The sequence below is a fragment of the Megascapheus bottae genome, chromosome 2 (genome assembly GCF_031878675.1).
Source record: "Megascapheus bottae isolate mThoBot1 chromosome 2, mThoBot2.hap1, whole genome shotgun sequence".
NCBI lineage: Eukaryota > Metazoa > Chordata > Mammalia > Rodentia > Geomyidae > Megascapheus > Megascapheus bottae.
In genome coordinates this window covers 55,739,789-55,754,799 of record NC_143510.1, presented here as the reverse complement: position 1 = coordinate 55,754,799, position 15,011 = coordinate 55,739,789, and the positions used below count along the sequence as shown (strand labels likewise).

The 15,011-nt window shown below is 35.6% G+C and overlaps 1 pseudogene; it reads left to right on the top strand.

Moving 5' to 3' along the window:
* The window catches only part of LOC150067138 (small ribosomal subunit protein eS17 pseudogene), a 102,007-nt pseudogene extending 87,258 nt beyond the window's left edge, over positions 1-14,749 (top strand).
* Positions 14,750-15,011: the final 262 nt, after the last annotated feature.

Sequence of the window (15,011 nt, the reverse complement as noted above, 5' to 3'; positions counted from 1 at the left end):
TTAATCTACATTTCTTAAAACTGGTAGAACTCCATTAAACATTTGAATGCACCAAACTCCTCAGGGCTACTGAATTCCTGTTGTGCTGGTGGGTAAATTAAAATAAAATGTTTTAGCTTTAGAATAATTCAATTTCCTTTGATTAAAACCCCAGAATTGGGGCAATTCCTCATTCGTTTCCAGTGAAATTTCTTGAGTTAAAATTTCACAAGAATAACAGCTTGGAAAGTGAAATCTGTGAAATTACTGCTCCAGAGTTTTAGAAGATACAGCCACAAGTTTCTAGCTTGAAAATAAGTCGAAATGCATGCAAAAACGTTTAATATTAAAGAGTTTCCCAAGTGTCACATCTGAGAAAGCCACAACGAAAATACATATAAAAAAAGAAAGATTTGAATGACTGAATATTCATCATAAGAAAATTGTTTTATTCTAGTTTATGTAGAAATGTGAGAAACACTTAAAAATAACTTTTGAGGGGAGAAAAACTCTCTCATATAACTGGATAGATAGAAAAATGCACAAAAGGAGAAAGACTTCATTTCTAAGCACCCATTTTCTCTCAAGCATTTTTGTCAAGCAAAGTATTTCTATGTAATAGGAGAGGTGCATCTTAAATATTTCTACCTGAGAAATTGGAAAAAGTAACTAGGGCGTCATAAAGGGATAATTGTGTACATATGTGAAAGTGAAAACAGGTAATTTGAAGATATGGTTAGGGAAGGGATAGATTGATGTATTCTATATATAAATTGAAATGCTGAATTGGAATTCCTTCATACAACTAGTACAATAAAAATAAATTTTACAAAATAAAAAAGTACACAAGTTGGCAAGAGATTACATGCAAAATTATAAATTGAAGTGCTGTACCTGTAGTCTGTTGTTCTATTGTACATTATAACAGTGGTTGAGTATTTAGAGTCACTGACTCAAATTTTAAAATCTGTGTTCCTAGTTAGATTATCTGAGCCAATCACTCCAGTTAGATTTTTCAAGTGTTTAAAATAGTGTCCAATGATGCTCCTGGGGGTGGCTCACACCAGTACTCAGGAGGCTAAGATCTGAGGATCATGGTTCAAAGTCAGCCAGGGAGCTAAAGAAGTGAGACTCATCTCCAATTAACCACTAGGAAACAGAAAGTGAGGCTGTGGCTAAAGGGACAGAGTGGTAGCCTTGCCTTGAGCTGAAGAGTTCAGGGACAATGCCCAGGCCAGAGTTTAAGCCCCATGACAAGAAAAAAAAAACAACTAAAACTAAATAACAGACACACGTCTGAAATTCCAGCTTTGCAAGAGAGAAGTAGAACCATTACTTCTGTGGCTAGCTCAGGCAAAAGGGCAAAGTAGAATCTGAAAAAAACAATAAACAAAAATGAACTGGCTAGAGGCATGGTTCAAATGGTAGAATCTTTAGTAGAATAAGAACAACAGAAATAGAGAGAGAGAAAGGAAAAGAAAGAGGAAGGAAGAAAAATAGGAAGAGAGGAGAGAAAATGGAATAAGGAACAGAAAATATTTGAAAATATTCGAAAACTTTACACACTTGAAAAGCATTCATCTATTTGCTCAAAAATTTCCACATAGAAGGCCAGGTGCTGTGGCTCACACATGTAATCTTAGCTACTCAGGAGGCTGAGATCTGAGGATCAAGGTTCAAAGCCAGCCCAGGCACAAAAGAACCTGAGACTCTTATCTCCAGTTAACCTCTAGAAAACAGGAAGTGACTTGGATCAAGGGTAGGGCAGTAGCATTGAGTTGAAGAGCTCAGGGACAGTGCCCAGATAGGGTTCAAGCTCCATGACCCACAAAAAAAATAAAATAAACAAACAAACAAATAAATAAATAAATTTCTAGATAAAATAAATACCAAGGGTTTTCACTGAGATATATATAGTTAATTTTTTGAAGTAACAATTCAGTTTTTCTCCTAACACATCTACCTTACAAGAAATAAAATAGTAATGAAATTTCTTCCACTTGAAATGAAATGTCAGCAGACCATAAGCTGAATCATTAGAGACTCAATCTCACAACCAAAGAAACCAACAGTAAGCCAAGATAACCACAAACATGCTCGGGATTATGTATAGTCTTTGAGAAGTGGCAGTCATAGATAGGAAGTTGTCACCCAAGGCCAGGACAAGCCAAAATTTGAAAGCCTTCCTGAAAACTAAAAAGCAAAGTCGGTCTGTGAAAGTAGACATACACCTGCACAGGAAAGCTGGAGTCTCAAATGACCCATACACATACAGACCATGGATTTTGATAAAAATTCAAAAAAGGTTTTGCAACAACTAATGCCACCATGACTATAAGTTACATACAAATAACAAAATATTGACCCATGCTGAAATTTCATAAGAAATTTGGTTTAAAATGAATTTAAAAACATAACCAATTATAAAACATAAAAGTGTAGCCAGGTGCTAGTGGCTCATACCCATGGTCCTAGCTACTCAAGAAGCTGAGATGAGTGGATCAGAGTTCAAAGGCAACCTAGGAAGGAAAGTCCTTGAGACATTTATCTCCATTTAACTGCTATATTTAAAAAGGAAAAAGAAAAAAAAGCTAATGTGCAACTGTAGCATAGTAGAGTATTGGCCTTGAAAGTAAAAGTAAAAAAGTTCAGAACACACAGGCCTTGAGTTGAAGCTCCAGACTGGAACCACAAAAAAAAAAAAGAAGAGAAAAAAATGTAATATATATATGTATATATATATATATATAATTTTTTGCCAGTCCTGGACTTGAGCTCAGGGCCTGAGCACTGTCCTTGGACTTTCTCAAGGCTAGAGCTCTACCACTTGAGCCTCAGCACCACTTCCGGCTTTTTTCTATGTATGTGGTACCGAGGAATCCGACCTGGGTCTTCATGCATGCTAGGAAAGCACTTTAACCACTAGGCCAAACTCCCGGCCCCGAAAAATCTAATATTTTTAAACAAAAGTATTGTTCTGCTCTTAGGTTAACTTAACCAAATTTTTGGTTATGACATCAGGGAAAAATATATGAATTGAAATATATGAATTGAAATATATGAATTGAAATAACCTGAACTACAAGATTTTCTAGGTGTAGTGAAAATTTTATTAAATAATAATATAGTAAAAATTCTGAGAGTTTGTGAAATATTTCATTTGAAAGCTCAAGTATGAACTTGGTTTTATTAAGTATTGTCATCAGCTAATTAGCATATCATGATCTTTAATTCTTTTTCAATTATGTGTAGTGTTAAAAGGTCATGGCAGTCTGAATAAATGGATTGGCAATAGAATCTACCATATATGTTTAAAATGATGAAATATAAAACCCATCATCACAAAATATACATGAATATACTGTCCTTATTGAAAAAGGAGTCATTAAGACCCTGTGTGTGTGCGTGTGTGTGTGTGTGTGCGTGTGTGTGCGTGTGTGTGTGTGTGTGTGTGAGGAAGAGAGAGAGAGAGAGAGAGAGAGAGAGAGAGAGAGAGAGAGAGAGAGAGAGAGAGAGAGAGAGAGAGAGAGAGAGAGAGAGAGAGAGAAATTCTAGGGCTTAAAGTTAGGGCCTGATGCTTCCCTTATTTTGTTGTTTTTGCTCAAAGTTTGTACTCTACCACTTGAGCACACAGTCACTCTGGTGTTATTTTTAGTTAATTGAAAATAAGAATCTTGGACTTTCCTGCTAGGCTAGCTTTGATCTTTGATCGGCAGATCTCAGCCTCCCAAATAGGTATAATTCTACGTATTAGCCACCAGCACCCAGCCATCGATGTCTTTTTCAAAGAAGTATACACTTGAATTTATTAGATCAAAATATACATCTAATTCATTTATTACTGTTCTGTTGCTTACAGTTGGTGATAAAACTAAGTTTAATTAAACAGTGCAGCTTAAATTTTATGTCTAGCTATAATTCCTCTAATAAATGTCACAAAACAATTATGAGATATTTCATCTTCTTAAAATATTTTATTTTGAATATTATAATAATTTTAAAACTTTTCCAGACCACCGATGAAAATTTAATATTTTTCTGAAGATTGTGCAACAACATACCCAAGCACAGAAAGCTAAGTTGCTGCTAATTTGAATACTACCAGAAGAAAAATACATCTATTTAAATGAGAATAAATAAACTCAGCATGATTATTTTAGGTTTGCAATAGCTAAGTAATAATTTATGATAGAGATTTATTGCTTATGAAACTGTTGTAAGAAGCTCATTATTCTGTCAGGAAATGAAAGGGTAATGGTTGTTGAAATTTTTTCCTTGTTTCATTATGTTGCGACTTCAAATATATCAACTCTTGACAGACTATTGAATCTACAGGTTCATTCATTAAGCTCTTCTGCTTTCAAGCACATGCAAGCAATTGTTTTGTAGGTACCTATGCCAAATTTGGACACTTTTACTTGTATTTCTTTTGTGTAACACCTTGACCTTGATGGCCCTATACCACTGTATCTTAAAAATCATTGTGAAGTCCAGCACTTCTTAAGAGCCAGAAGCTCTTGATAAGAGGTGCTAACAACAACAAAAAATTACATAATGGATCTGAGAAGCTAAAATTTTTATTCCTTTAATGCCTACAGTTTTGGAGCCACACACACTAGTTTTAAGACAATATACTTTATTACATAAAGGATTTCTAATTAATTTGAAGTAAGTATACAGGGCTTTCAATTCTGTGCTTAGTTTATGAGTACAATTATCAATCTCGCCCTTTCATCATTTTCCCTCATTTCTCCCCTCCCCACCCAACCTCTCAGGTTCTCATATATGATTGCCTGTTATAACCCACCCTTCCTCTCCTCATTTGTTCCAGCTTCTGATTATTCATTTTGTTACATAGTAAGTTAGTTGTTCATAGGAGTTACATTGTTGGATTCCTCCCTTGTATTTCACATAATTTGGTATATTTGTTTTTTTCTAATTTTCCTGTGACCCTCTATCTGTTTTCATATATGTTTTTAATTCTGATCTAACTTCCAGAACGATAAAGTGTGCACCCATTCTCACTCAGAGCCTGATTTACTTCACTTAATGTATAACTTTTCCAGATCCATCCATTTCCCTGAAAATGATATTCTTTCTGACAGAGAAGTAAAATTCCATTGTCAATGAAAATATTTTTTGTGAATGAATCTATAAAGCAGTTACCTCAAACTGATTATTTATGAACGAGACTTTCTTAGAGCTAAGTTCCAATGTAAATAAAAATTAAATGCCCCTTCATAGCATTTACTCATGAGCAAACTCCATTCTCAGTTCTATGTAACTGTCCACCCTTCCACTTCACACATTTTACATAACTCTCTGTATTGTAAAGATGAGTTTGAGGCCTTTGCACGTTATACAAAAAAATGGGAAAAAATGTAACTACAATTTCATTTTTGTCTCTTATTTTCTTAAGAGCTTACTGATGGTAACAATATTTTGATTCCCATGTGTTAAATTAACCAGATATCAAAGTGCTTTGACTTAAATCATCCATTTTTGACAAGAGTGGTATATAAAAATTTCTAAGTGCTTGGTAGTCAGATTGAAGAGCAGAGTTCACAGATTTTCGATAGTCTTTCCAAGGTCACACCATTAAACTCAGAGATTCTGGCTTTCTGAGACTAATACATTGATTTAGAGTAAAACTCAAACTCAAAATCTAATAGTCAAAATATATTCTCCCCATAGTTGTGATAACTGGTTTTTTTCCCGAGAACTACTTATATACTTAGCCCCATCGAGCATAGTGTTAGTCATGTTAGGATCTGATATTGATGACCAACACAACCATTTCTTTCTTTTTCTATTGTATTTTATTGTCAGAATAATGTATAGAAGGGTTACAGTTATATTTTTCAGGTAATGGGCACATTACTTCTTGAACCTTAATACACCTTCTCATATTTTTGTCCCTCTGTCCTCCTCCCACCCCTCCCAATCATTTGTTTCCCCCTTCCCTTCCCTATTTTAATGAACAAGTAAGTGTATATACACTATATCAGATAACAAAGTTAGATACAGTAATCACATGAGATTAACCATAAGTGGGGAAAGAAAAGAGAAAAGAAATAACTGCACATAGTACCTTAAGAAGCATCACAAAGATAAACCTCTCAACCATTTCTAGGAACTCATTTGAATTCCTGCTGAAGATAAATGATAAAGACATACAAAATTGTAAAAGTGAAATACTCTGGTTTCTCTGCAAATCGTATAAATCTTCTGCCTTTTATAAAATAGTAAAAGGGAAAGTTTAAATTCTACAAATGATATTTAAAAACTCATTTGAGATGTTGCTAATTGTCCACTGAACCAGAAAGAGATCAAATCCTGGGGTGGATCTGACACATTGATCCGAACCCTAAATTAATCAGTGCTGACCTGCAGATTCTGTAAGTCACAAGCTCACAACCCTCAGGTATGCCTAAAACATTGCCCTTGGACAAAGACCTACTAATTGCAATAATAATCTGACTCCATACTGAAGGCTGAAGAATCAACCGGCAACATTGCCAAGTCCATGGTAGAGGTCAGTTGAAGAAGTTATGGGGGAAAAAAGCAAACAAACAAAAAGATAGAATGACCCACAATCAACTTAATCTCCATTAATAAAATAATGCCACAAAATTATATTGCTATCTAGACAAAATTTACTGAGAAAAATAAATTTGTTCCATATGAATTTCATAATAAGGCTTCAAACATATATTCATGCATAAAAACAAGTAAACACACAAAGAGTAAGACAAGAATCAAAAATTATATACATGTATACATGTTTAAAATCGATACAAATTTTGGAAATAAAAATGTAGTTTCCAAAATGACAATGAACACAGTTTAGGTTCTGAGGTGGTGTAATGAGTTAAGAGTTAATTAGAGGTAAATTCATCTAAAATGAATCACAGAGTATGGAATTAGGACATGGTTTATGGGAATAATGTTTAATATTGACTAGAAAAAATAGGCATTAAAGAAATAGTCCTTTAAACAGACACATTTTAAAACACCATAGCACTACCAAGTAAAAGCAGTGAAATAAATCCAAGCAAAAGAAACACTAAGGCAAGCATATAAAACAATCATAACGTTTCTCTCACTTGTACACACTTGCTTGTCTCAATTTCCTAAAATTATTTTATTGTAGAAAACAAATTATTTTCATTTCATTCTCTTAATATAATACTAGATTATTAAAATGTGTAGATAGAGGTGCAAAATATCTTAAATAAAATAGTATCTATTTGGTAACAAACTACATCTTTATTTTTCTTTTGTGTATGTGTGTGTATGTGTGTGGGGGGTCATGGGGCTTGAACTCTGGGCCTGGGCACTGTCCCTGTGCTCTTCAGCTCAAAGTTACCACCCTACTCCTTGAGCCACAGCCCCACTTCCCAATTTCTAGTGATGAATTTGAGATAAGAGTCTCACGTTCTTTAGTGCTCCAGCTGGCTTTGAACTGTGATCCTCCTGAGTAGCTAGGATTACAGGTGTGAGCCACAGCACCTGACAATATACATCTTCAAATACATTTTATTTGCACTAGCCACTGGAGGGATTGCTTGAACATCTTTCAGCAGAGTCTAACTTTCACCTAATTTTGCATTCACATGAAGGAAATCATTCTTTCAATAAAATGGTCTCTGTGTCAATGCTCTTTTAATGCTTTTACATAACCCAAAACACACAATTACATTTTGAGATGTAATTACATAAGAAAGTGTTGATTATATTACAAGCAATCAAAGATCTTTTTTAAAAAGTCATTTTATGACCACTTATCTATTTTCCCATGCCTTTCAAATCTTTGTGGGGATTTGAGATTCAGTACAGTACCATATTAGCCACTTCCTCTAACATTTTTTCTCATGTATTTGTATTTCTGGATAAAAAATATGTGTTTCACTTTTTTGGACAGCATCATTTCTGACAATGGATTTATGAACAATCACTTACAAAACGAAAAGGTACTTCTCTACATCCTACATAACCCCATCTCTCCTTTTAAATCTCTATGAGTGTATTGTCCCTTCTCTCACAAATCAGATTTATGTCCTGAAGAGAAAGATAAGGAAAAGGACATGAGGAATTAAAAGGATAAGTGGATGCCTGTCTACAATTGTTTTCCCCTCATCTTCCAATTCTATACTGTAAGAGATTGTAGGGGAATGTGCACAGATGCTAATGATGCTCTATTATTTCTTTTAGCATAAATGGGCTTCAGATATTCATTTGGCTAATTTTTACCCACTGAGCAATAATCTCACTGAGCTTCCACTGGTGGAATTTAGTGCATTTTTGGTTTGTTGGTTGGTTGGTTGGTTGTTTATTTCCTGGCCCTACTAGTAGGTGCTGAGAAAGATTCAAGAACTCTTGGGAACTTGCTTTTTTTCTACTTTTTATTTTCTTGGCAAGGCTAGAAGGCATACAGGATCAACCCAGATGCTTTACTAAGAGTTCCAGAAGAATCTCTGAAATCTTTGAATAAAGAAGCTAAATCTCTCTCCATTTTCATGAACATGCATAACAAATACACATAAATGAAAAACAGTGAACCTAACAGGCTGCTGTGATGGAACCAATTTCAGCTTTCCTCGGAAGCCTGTGTTGCCAGGTGACTCAGGTCAGCCTTATCACCCACCTCTGGCTTTTCCTGTGTCTCAGAGATTTCATCTCGGAAGAAGGCCCATCTCAGGAAGAACTTGTTAACTTCTCCTTGCAATCTTTGGAAAATGTACATCAGAAATAGAATAGAATTAAAATGATGAAAATTTTAAGAAGAAAAAGAAAGAAGAGAAAAAAGGAAGACAACACAACACAATGCACCATATTTAGTTGAGGCATTTGTAGTTCCTTCAGAACCATTCCTTGAAAAGATTAATCCCAAAATTTAAAAAAAAGTAGTGCCACTAAATAATCTCATAGGTTAGTTTATGTTTATCTTAAATGTTGCGCAGGAAGTTTCTTAGATTCCTTTTGATGATCATTAATAGACTAGGGAATGTTTCAGAATGCAATTTTCCAATGGAAAACAATATTCCTACTTGAGTGTAGGGTGGAAAAATGAGAATTCAGGGATAAATAAGGCATAGTAACTATAGTCATTTTCCACTGTCTTAATTTTAAACATTTGTTATAAATATGGAAGGGTGTTTTCAGTATTTGTTATTATCTGTTGAACAAACATATGGAGTCAGTTTGTGAGTACACTCCTTCTGGATCAGTATTACTCCTCTCTTTTACTCTTCCCACGCACTCTTGAACTTTCTCAAGGCAAGCACTCCTCTACCACTCGAGTCATAGCACTACTTCCAGCTTTTTCTGTGTATGTGGTACCAAGGAATCAAACCGATGGCATCATACGTGGTAGGCAAACACAAGATCTGATTCTTAAATCAAATCTTCCTTGTAGGAAATAATTCAAAAATTAAAATTTACCTAAAAATTGCCATCATGTAGTATTCAGTAATCAGAAAAAAAACCTCAAAATACCGATAATTGTTGGTAGATTTCATAAGGCGAGATGTCTATTCAGAGTTATCTCTATATAGTTTATTTTCAACTCCCAGGAGCAAATGGAAATTCTTTGCTTAAAGGGTGAGAAATATTTATTTAATGAAGCACAGAACAGATGCTTGACAGGACAAAGCACATCAGTGGAGTCCCATTGATGGTTGTAATTTGTTTCTCCTTTCCACAGGTGAGCTTTAGAAAGGCTCTCCTCAGCTTTGGCTGTGGTAGGAAAGTCATCCTCAAATCCCAGTGCATTTCAACACACACACACACACACACACACACACACACACACACACACACACACACACACACAATTTCTCTGGCACGCTATCAGCTGCTGCCTCAGCTTTGCTCTATAGTCTCAGATCTGTGCTCAAATTCATTTCACTCTGTGACCCAGAAATTCCTCTGAACTGGGACCCGCTTTTCTCGTGGAAGAAGAGGGTGACATGGAATCTGGCTGTAACCAGGGGCAATGCAGGGATGGCATCTAGTCATTCATACTTTACACCATACAAGCACACATTCTCATGGTCCAAAAAGTAATATAACAAGGATGTGGGGAAGGGAATAGCCTGTCTGTATAAGAAGACCTGGCAAGACTGGAGATGTAGCTCTTTGTAGAGGAGAAAGTGGATTATTGAAGACAGTCACACAAACTACTACTGGAGGCATTGAGTGCTTTCTATACTGGGGAGATTCTCTCAGGCCATTTATATGAGTATCACAACTTCCTTCCCTGATAGGCACAAACAGAATATTATTTCCCAAAAGTTTTCAGAACCATTCTCGTTTCTTGTGAACAAATATTTGCCAGATTTACATATTGTTTGGATTCTAGGGATATGTTTTTAAAATATATTTGTCTACTAAATATGAATACTCCATGCAGGTATTTCTAGTCCTCTTGGGAAATAAATATTTATCATTACTTATCCAGCTGACAGATTCAGTGGAAACTCTGAAGAACAAACTTTAAGGAAGAGAAATATAAATGCATACAACTTTCATATAGCTGAGTGCTGGTAACTCAAATCTGTAATCCTGTCTACCCAGAAAGTTGAGACCTGATGACTGCAGTTCAAAGCCAGCCCAGGCAGGAAAGTCCATTGAAACTTGTTTGCAATTTACCCCCCAAAAGTCATTGAGCTGTGACTCAAGTAATAGAGAATGTATAGATTTTCTGTGAGATATACTGAGTCCATTCTCTGAGTCATACTGTGATAAATCTATCAGTAAATATCTAGGCAGATGTATATGATGGCATATAAGTTATTGGTATAGTTATCAACACAATACAAAATGATCCTGATGGGGTCACTCACAATATTATAGTTACTTTGGATAGTGGAGAATACCAGGTATTTATCAGATATGGACTCCAATTTCCATTTGCTTTTTAGGAAACATATAGCAAATATACATATACCACTTCTAATAAAATGAACTTGTATCCATATAACAAATACAAAATATTTAATGTAGATAAAACTCAGAACAGCCCTTTGTAAAACACATCAACAGCCAGATGTCAGTAACTCCACCTATAATCTCAGCTGCTTAGGAGGCAGAGATCAGAGGATTGTAGATTGAGTTCATCCTGAGCAGAAACGTCCAGCATACTCCATGTGCAGTATAAGTAATAAAAAGTAAATTGGAAATCGTGGCACAAGTGGTAGCATGCCAGCTGTGGGAAAGAAAGTTGAGCACATATGAGATCCTGAATTAAAAATTGCAGTCCCAGAAAAAATCAATTAAAGTCATTAAAATTAAATTTAAAAAGATATTTATATTGTTTTACATTGTCAGTGTCATGTGTCACACATAGGAATCAAATATGTCAAGACTGAGATCTTTGTGCCCTAGAACTAAATTCTCACAAATAAGTTAAAATAAAAAGCAGTGTTTGAAAAATGCATAAGGGTTGATCAGTGAACAAATACTTCCAAGGCTGAAATTACAACCAGGCAGCTGTCATTGTGACCTTTGAAGAGGTACTGGAAATGCCACAGAGCCTAAATAGCATACTCAACATAGGTTGAAGTGCTCAACAGAATCTAAGCTGGGACAAACAAGAAGCAATCTGTCAGACCAGCTGTTCCTAGCCTTCAATAAAGCACTCCTTCAGGAAAAGAATCATTTCTCAGACAAATACCAGTGTGCTCTTTGTTTACATATTTAAGGATTTCCACAAGTCCATCTCACACAACTCAAGGAGCAGCCACCCAGTAAACATTGCTAAGACATTTTGTGTGTGGTAAAATTACAATTTGACTTTTGTGGGTGGATTGATCTTTATGCTAAAATGTGTCACAAGAAGGTAAAGCGCCATTAACATTATTTCATGCTTCCCATCACAAGCCATTCCTTCTTTCTTACATTATTTTTAAATTTAGGAGTAAAGTTAAACATTTCTGCTGAGGTACATTGTATAAGGTGTTCACATTTCATTAGCCAAATCATGTCACACAAATAAATCTGACTCAGTAGACAATCTTATAACAGTTGTTAGAAAGATAGAAAAACATGTTTATATAAGTAGTTATTTTATAAAAAATAATAGTCATGATGTAAAAAAGTGTGTAGTTTTCTATATTTATAGCTTTCAATGTCATACTTTCTCTAGCTTTGAATGTAGGACTGTTTTATCCTTTTTTTTTTTTTTTTTTTGGCCGGTCACAGGACTTGAACCCTGGGTCTGGGTCTTGTCCCTGAGCTCTTCTGCTCAAGGCTACCACCCTACCCCTTGAGCATAGCACCACTTCTGGTTTCGTGGTAATGAATTGGAGATAAGAATCTCACGGACTTTTTAGTTCCTGGGCTGGCATTGAACTGTGATCCATAGATCTTAATCTTCTGAGTAGCCAGGATTTCAGGCGTGAGCCACTGTGCCCAGCTGTTTTTACCTTATTTGCATTTTTATTTAGTAAAAGGCGAAAGATTTATATGATCTGCAGAGAAACGTATTTTTAGTTAGGTAAATAAAAGATTAAATCATTAAGAACTTTGGTTTATATACTCCATCTTTAGGGAAACATTTCTTTAAAAAATGATATATTGGAAACAAAAATGAGACAATGGCTACAGGAAGAACTCAAATATATTTTCCTATCTAGTAAATAATTCACCTATATAAAAATAGTAGATGCTTAGCAGGTTAATAGGAGGGCTCAATGAACAGAGAGGGGTTTATTTCTGAAAAACAACTAAATTTGGGGTAAGAGTGAAAACTTGTTTGTGACCTTTTTTAACTTGTGTTGCTAACTCTAGATAAGAAAGGATAGCTTATGTCTCCAGGCCACAGGGGCATGTAGAGTCTTTGTTAGGAGCAGTGGTATGCTCTGCTGCTTCAGGTAGGATGTTGAAGAATAGACAAAAGGCAATCAAGTCAGCTTACAGTGGATGGAAAATTGAAACTATTCTTTTTTCTAAAGTCATATATGTATGTATGTAGGTAAGTATGTTGTATGTATTTATGTAGGTAGGTATGTATGTTTGTATGCTTGCTTGCCAGCCCTGGAGGTTGGACTCAGGGTCTGGGCACTGTCCTGAGGGTCTTTTGCTGGAGGCTAGCTCTCTACCACTTGAGCCACAGCTTCACTTCTGGATTTTTGGTAGCTACTTTGTAATAAGAGTCTCATGGATTTTCCTGCCAAGGCTGGCTTCAAACCACACTCTTCAGATCTTAGCCTAACCTAAAATTAGAGCCTGGTCTTCGTCCCTCTTAATGCAGTTGATGTATTTGAAATATTTGCTCATTTGTCTGAAAGTTGTGAAGAGTGTTGTGGTAAACTCATTTTGGTTGATGTAAAGCAGTAGCTTTGTTCTTCATGAATTATGAATTATATTGCTTCTGATGTATTACTCTGGTAGAAATTTACTGGAAAGCCAATGCAATGTCAGTGAAGTAATGGGATTTCTGTGGTGATTTCATTGAATGTGTTTTGTCTAATTGTGTCAACTTTGCAAATAATTCATTTAGCATACAACAAACAATTGTGATCTCTGAGATATCCTTTCCCAAATTTATCTAAATATCTATATATCTATCTACTGCATTATCTACACATATGTATATGCATATCTAATACATATATAAATAGGCATATATAATACACATATAAATATAGAAGACATAGTATAATTTGAAAGCTTACTATGTGTATTATAAATTTAAAAACATGTTTTTATTAGACGATGCAATCAAATATTGAATTCTCCTGTCATTCCTTCAGCAAAAACAATCAGTAAAATTTTATTTTTCTAGTTATGATGTCAGTTTTTGTAGTTAGATTTTAAAATTAATTTCTGTATCCTTTGATTAAGTAATAGACACGAATCACCACAGTATGTTTATAGATATTCATGTCACTAATGTGTTTTGTTGTTGTTTGTAATGTTTTAAATGAAGCCTTAATTTATACTAATTACATAGAAATATATATATATAATGACTAAGAAGATTTTCAACAGAAAAGTGAGCAAAATTTTCCACTTTAACTCTATAAGGTTATAGCTCTACTTACTCTCCAAAAGTAGAATAATAAACATTACAGAGAATATTTTATATTGGTTAGCATCTTGCATACTTGCAATTACTTTTCTCTGCCTTTTTTTGCAAGTTTTTAATATAAAGGAGGCAGTTGAGTTCCCCAAAGAGGATTAAGACACAAGAGAGTACAATGTCTTACGTGAATTCTACTCTTCACACCAGTATGCATGGAAAATAGTTTCTGGATCAGTTTTTTTTTTATTTTGCAAATTATGCACCATGAAATTCCTTAAGGAATTACGCTACAGAGGAATTACATAACAAAGCTATCTAAAACATGGTGACTTAGCCTCTTCCGCCAAGCCCGAAGACGTTGGCTGCGCTACCACCAAGACCGGGAAGAAGGCGGCTCGAGTCGTCATCCAGAAGTACTATGTACCACTTCTTCCACGCCAACCAGCGCGTGTGCCAGGAGATCGCCATGCTCCCCAGCAAGAAGCTGCACGAGCAGATCGCCGGGTGTGCCACCCAGCTGATGAGAGGCCCGGTGTGGGGCATCTCCATCAAGCCGCAGGAGGAGGAGGAGAGAGAATGGAGGGTTCACTAGTCCGGGAGGGCTCAGCCTTGGATCAGGAGATCATCCAAATTGACCTTGACACTAAGGAAATGCTGAAGCTCCTGGACTTCCGCAGTCTCCCCAACCTGCAGGCCACTCAGCCTGGGATGAACTTCAAAACACCACGCGGAGCTGTGTAACTACTGTATGAAAGGTGACTTTGAGGTTGGAGGCATGGGTCAGATGGTAAGCAAGGGATGATAAGCCAAAGCATCAGATACAGAGTTTAAGTCCAACTCTCAGAGAAGAAGAAAGGAGGAGGAGGACGACGACGAAGAGGAGGAGGAGGGGGAGGAAAAGGAGGCGAAGGAGGAGATTGAGGTGCTGGAGGAGGAGGTTAGGAAGAACAAAAGAAGGGAAATAGTGGTTTAAATTCATAGAAATTATATATTCTCATTGCTG